This window comes from Magallana gigas, chromosome 6 (assembly GCF_963853765.1).
Source record: "Magallana gigas chromosome 6, xbMagGiga1.1, whole genome shotgun sequence".
NCBI classification, from domain to species: Eukaryota; Metazoa; Mollusca; class Bivalvia; order Ostreida; family Ostreidae; genus Magallana; species Magallana gigas.
This window is the reverse complement of record NC_088858.1, coordinates 53,481,410-53,486,538: the sequence shown is the minus strand read 5'-3', so window position 1 is coordinate 53,486,538 and position 5,129 is coordinate 53,481,410. Positions and strand designations below refer to the sequence as shown.

At 32.9% G+C, this 5,129-nt stretch overlaps 1 non-coding gene across 1 annotated transcript; it reads left to right on the top strand.

Annotated features, from left to right (window-relative positions):
- Trnan-guu (transfer RNA asparagine (anticodon GUU)) lies at nucleotides 1-74 on the top strand. Its single transcript has one exon. It is a non-coding gene; the product is annotated as a tRNA-Asn (tRNA).
- The last annotated feature ends 5,055 nt before the right edge of the window (nucleotides 75-5,129 follow it).

Here is a 5,129-nt window from a genome sequence, read left to right as displayed (position 1 = left end):
GTCTCTGTGGCGCAATCGGTTAGCGCGTTCGGCTGTTAACCGAAAGGTTGGTGGTTCGAGCCCACCCAGGGACGTCGCATAAATTTTGATTTTGATGTGACCTCCCACCCCCACCCCCTTCCTGTATATGGGTTGACGTACAAACTCAATTAATGACAATTTTTGATTTCCTAATTTATACTTCCTTGATTCTGGAACATGTGTATACAATGTACGGCTATTATAACATGTTTAATTATATTTCCTTTCGAATAAAATTGTAGAAGATCAAATGTGTATAATTTAATAAATAATTTTTTTTACCATTGTACATTATGTAGATGGTTTTCTAAACAGTTCCTTTTATTTCAATATCCATACTTACCTGCATCAATTATTAGCCATGTGCCCCGGGCCCTTCGATCATGCTCTAACATAAAAAAATATTCCCCTACCTGGAACTCTTTACTACTCTACCTCCACTCAGTAAGTCAGTTTAAGTTTGGACACCGCCATGTTTGGTTGTTTTTCTGTAGTGTGATGATGATTGAATAAAGTTGTTTTTTTTTCTTTTTATTTTATTATTTTTTTTTTTTTGCTTACGTAAACTTAAGATCGTGTAAATGGATACCTATAAGAAATGTGCGCAGTGTACGAAGGATATTAACGTTTTAGACGACCATCAAGATTGTTTTCGGCACTGAGGATTTTTCTTGTAATATCTGTAAAGCTTGGACTCCGGGACGTAAATCCTTTGTTCTCTTTAAATACTCTTCCAAACATCAGCATGGACACAACAACAAGTCCTTGTCGTCCGTTGCCAAACTGTCAAATCTAGGAATAAATTTAGGTTTCCAGAACTTTTTTGAGATCAGCATCCGGCAAATTACTAATTGCGCACGTATTGCGCCTTGCACTACTTTATTTACTATGCAATGACAACCACATTTCTAATTACACGTAGATTACCAAAAACATTACCTTGAAAGTAAAACATTATACAATTTCATACATAATTCAAATCGCGTTATTCTTCACATATATGCGTAAAGATCTTAATCGGGAGTAAAATTCGCCCACTAAAACTAAAGCTTATTCATGCCTTGCTACTTCGTAAATAAACAAAACGGTGCTTTGTAATAATCTTGTTTATCATGTTTATTGTATGTAGCGCAATGCTTTCGTATTACATGAACATAGCTGGGACCCGTTTCACTAAAAGGCGTACGCCCGGCGTAACCTTACGCCTGTCGTAAGTCCGGACTTAAGTCAAATATTTGGACTAAGGTCCGTTTCACTAAAAGGCGAAACTTTGCGCCCGCCTTGAGTTAAGGTCAGACGACACGTTCCTCGAGAATTTTTTTTGTATCTCCTCGTAATAAAGAGTTCCAATAAAAAATATTAATTTTATAATTATTTTAAAAATGATTAAAATTTAAATGGATAGGGTTATGTGTCTCGATGGTCGAGTGGTTAGAACCGTGGCCGCTCACTGAGAGAAGCGTAGAGGTTCTAGGGGTCGTGAGATCAAAGCCCCGGCCCAGCCGAGATAAAGTTCCAATATAGTGAATTTTGCTGTACTGTATATTTATTTACTTTTATATCAGCAATTGAAGTGTATTTTCAAGAAGATTATATAGGAAATTGCATACTCTAGTATTTTGCAGAAATGCCTGGTAAGGTACCCTAATTTTTTGCAAGAGAGCTTGTCAAAATAGTAGTAAACCATCAACAAATTCCTGGAAAAAATTATCTAAAATTGAGGAACGTGTCGTCTGACCTTAAGACAAAAATCTACGCCTAGCCAAGGGTAGTCGTAAACAAGAATTGACTGCTAATTCTGTTGCTGAGAATATTGGTGCTGACCGTAATGTTAAATTGTAACATTTGTCATGTTAAATTTTATTAATTTCATATGAAATTAAGAAAATAAAGAGTTTTGATAGGTGGTACCAATTTTCCCTCATTGAGCCTCCAGGCTTTACTCTGGTTTAAATGGAATATCGTTATATTTTTTATATAATTTTGATAGGTGGTACCAATTCTCGAATAGAAACTTTCTTACCATGTTTTATGCACATTCTTTATTTTTGCATATGCCGTTTACATTTTAAAATGACATATTTAGACAATCGATATATAGTTTTCATTCGATTATTTTATTCAATAATTTGATTTACGTTTCATATTTTTTTTGTAAATTCTGCACTGAATAATGCAGAAAATATACATACATGATGCACATGTAGTACAAAGATATATTTGTATAAGAAATGTCTAGCATTGCAAGCATTTCACCCCCATCCCCCATGCAACTTCCACGCAAAATATGTGTGAGCGGGACATTTTAAAATTTAAAACTCACTAAGTGAATTATTAACTTTTATTTTACTCTTTTTTATTCATTTGTTTGGTGAGTAAAAGGTGTTATTTTAGGTAGTTAAATCACAAAGGTATTTTCAGTATTGTTAAAATGTAAATACCAAAATATGATGAAAGCTCCAACTATGTTTTAGAGTCGTCAAAAGTCCCTATTTTTTTATAATGTCTTAATCATACAACCGATGCAAACACTGACTCCAGATTAAATAGATTTTATTTCGTAGATTACATACACCTACTCTTTATTAACTTCAAAGTTATATGAAACCTCGTTCAATATACTAAATACACATTTAAGTGTACTTGGGTAGTTTATGTTGAGTCCATCATACGTCTGACACATACATCTGTACCTTGGATCTGATAACTTTGGTGAAACATTTACAAATATTTACATTCTACTGTGTTTTTCCATTAAATTCCGTGATGTTTAAATGCCTCTAAATGCAACACCTAATCACTGCGTATGAATTTACGAGTACTAATTTACATAAGAAGTTCTCAAACAGTGATTTCTCTGTTATCGGTTAAAAAATGCATTTCATGAATGTTGTCAAAACACCATGTTTTATAATTATTTAACAAAAAAGTTGACTTTATTGTTAAAAGCAACATTTCAAGAGTTATTTATCATGGATTATATTTTCATGCTCGTCGATCTCATCTCAACAGTCTATGCAAAAACCAGTTTAAACCGGTTTTACAAAACAGCTGTTCTTGCTGTTACTTATTCACTCCCTCTTTCTGCACTTTATATCGATTTATTTAAGTAAACAAATGATTTCTTCAATAAGGGAATGTAAATATAAGCATTAAATGATTTATTTTTGACGTCGTCGTGTCAATAACTGCCGTCAGGTGAGCAGACAAATTATCATAACGCGCTAACGCGCGTTATTGAATTTGTCTGCTCACCTGACGGCAGTTATTGACACGACGACGTCAAAAATAAATCATTCAATGCTATAATAAACGTGCATGCACTTATGGTTTGTATGTACCCTTTCACTTAAATAAATCGAAAAAAAAATAACTTCGGAAACAAATTGTGTAAAAAAAAAAATTAGACTTGGAATTCATCAATTATTTCTTAGGTCATTTTTGCTCCACATTTTACATTCATTTGACACAAATCTTAATATGAAAGAACTAAATATATTTATATTATTCTGAACCTCTTCGGGTTTTTTCGGGGGTTTTTTTTGCATGAAATATTAAAATTTCGTTATTTTTAGTATCTGTTGTATAATTTTTCGATGCTTGCTTGCTTAATATTGTCTAATCCATGGTTAAAAAGCTCATTACTGCATTTATTCGTATATTTTCTATTTTTAAACAAATTCACTGATTTTCTTTCAATGATATAGCAAGAGGAAACCAGAAAATTTAATAAAAAATATTTATACTCGGGCCATAATTGACGCATGATCAAAAGAGAAATTCCAAGGGTGTTCGAAGCATGGTTAAATCACCATGGATATCGATAAAAAAAATAGTTCTGTTGAGTTAATAATTTTGAATGAACATATCCTATATACTATATCTAATATATCTTTCAAATAAAACATTTTAGCAAGTTTTGCTGTGTGATTTTGTCACTTAACAGGATTAGTATGCCTGAATACTTTACGGTTCTCTCTCTCTCTCTCTCTCACGCAAACACAATTGACAAGTTTCTATCTTTTTATCTATATCTAAAGAATATATATCTACAGTACAGCTCACGAGTATCCCGACACCCACCGTGTAAAAAACACGGTGGAAAACGGTCTGTGTCGCACCGTGCACACGGTGTGACACCGTGTATGTGTATTGGAAAATTCCAGAAAAAGCACCGTGTCGCACCGTGGCCGCCTGTGTAACTCCGTGGCCACTGTGTTACTCCGTGGATATCGTTACCTGAGACGTTGATAGATATAGCGTATGTTTAGAAATAAAGAAATTATGGCTAAACAAGTGTTGAAACATATACATCCTTTTCATATTTAAAAAAAAAGAATGTCGACTTAAGTTGCACGGACCCAGAAAGTTGTCGAGGCTGTCAACGTGAAGTTAATTTTTTGTGATCTGAAAACTCGACGTAAATGGGTACCTTTTAATCCAGTTGTTCTTAAATAAATTGAAATAAATTCACCAAAAATATTTAATAATCATTTAATATATAATCAAAATTCAAATCAATTTAATTCATCTTGTTTTTTTTCTTAACACACGTGATGTTGTAACTGACGATCCTATTAAAATGTCGGGAGCTTAAACGTCTTATTTCTGTGATCTGTAAACAATTTCTGATTTATTGATTAATTTACTGCCTTACTTTAAACCAATTAGAAATGAGAAATGAAAACATTTCTGACCATGTTTTTCTAAAAACATGTGCTGTTGATGTGCTATAGTAAATAACAACCCCATATTACCAGTGACTCGAATAATTTGGACTTCAGCTATTTATGTAGCAATAAATAAACGAAAAATCACTTTTATATTATAGATTATAGATAAATGCATGTACAAACTCTTGTTAAATTATATTCAAGCATTGTACATGTATTAAAAATATACCCGCATTTCATAGAATAATTTTCAACTTTATTTCCGTATAGTTCGTAATGTCCTCGTGATTTCACATGAAAAAATCACTCGTGCGATGTACGGAAGCTGATCAGATATACAGCATTGTCTTTCATCTTGGGTTCTATACACAACAGGTGTTATTGTCTGTCTTGTTAGGTGTCATTGGAATTTACAACTAACTGTGTGTATATTTT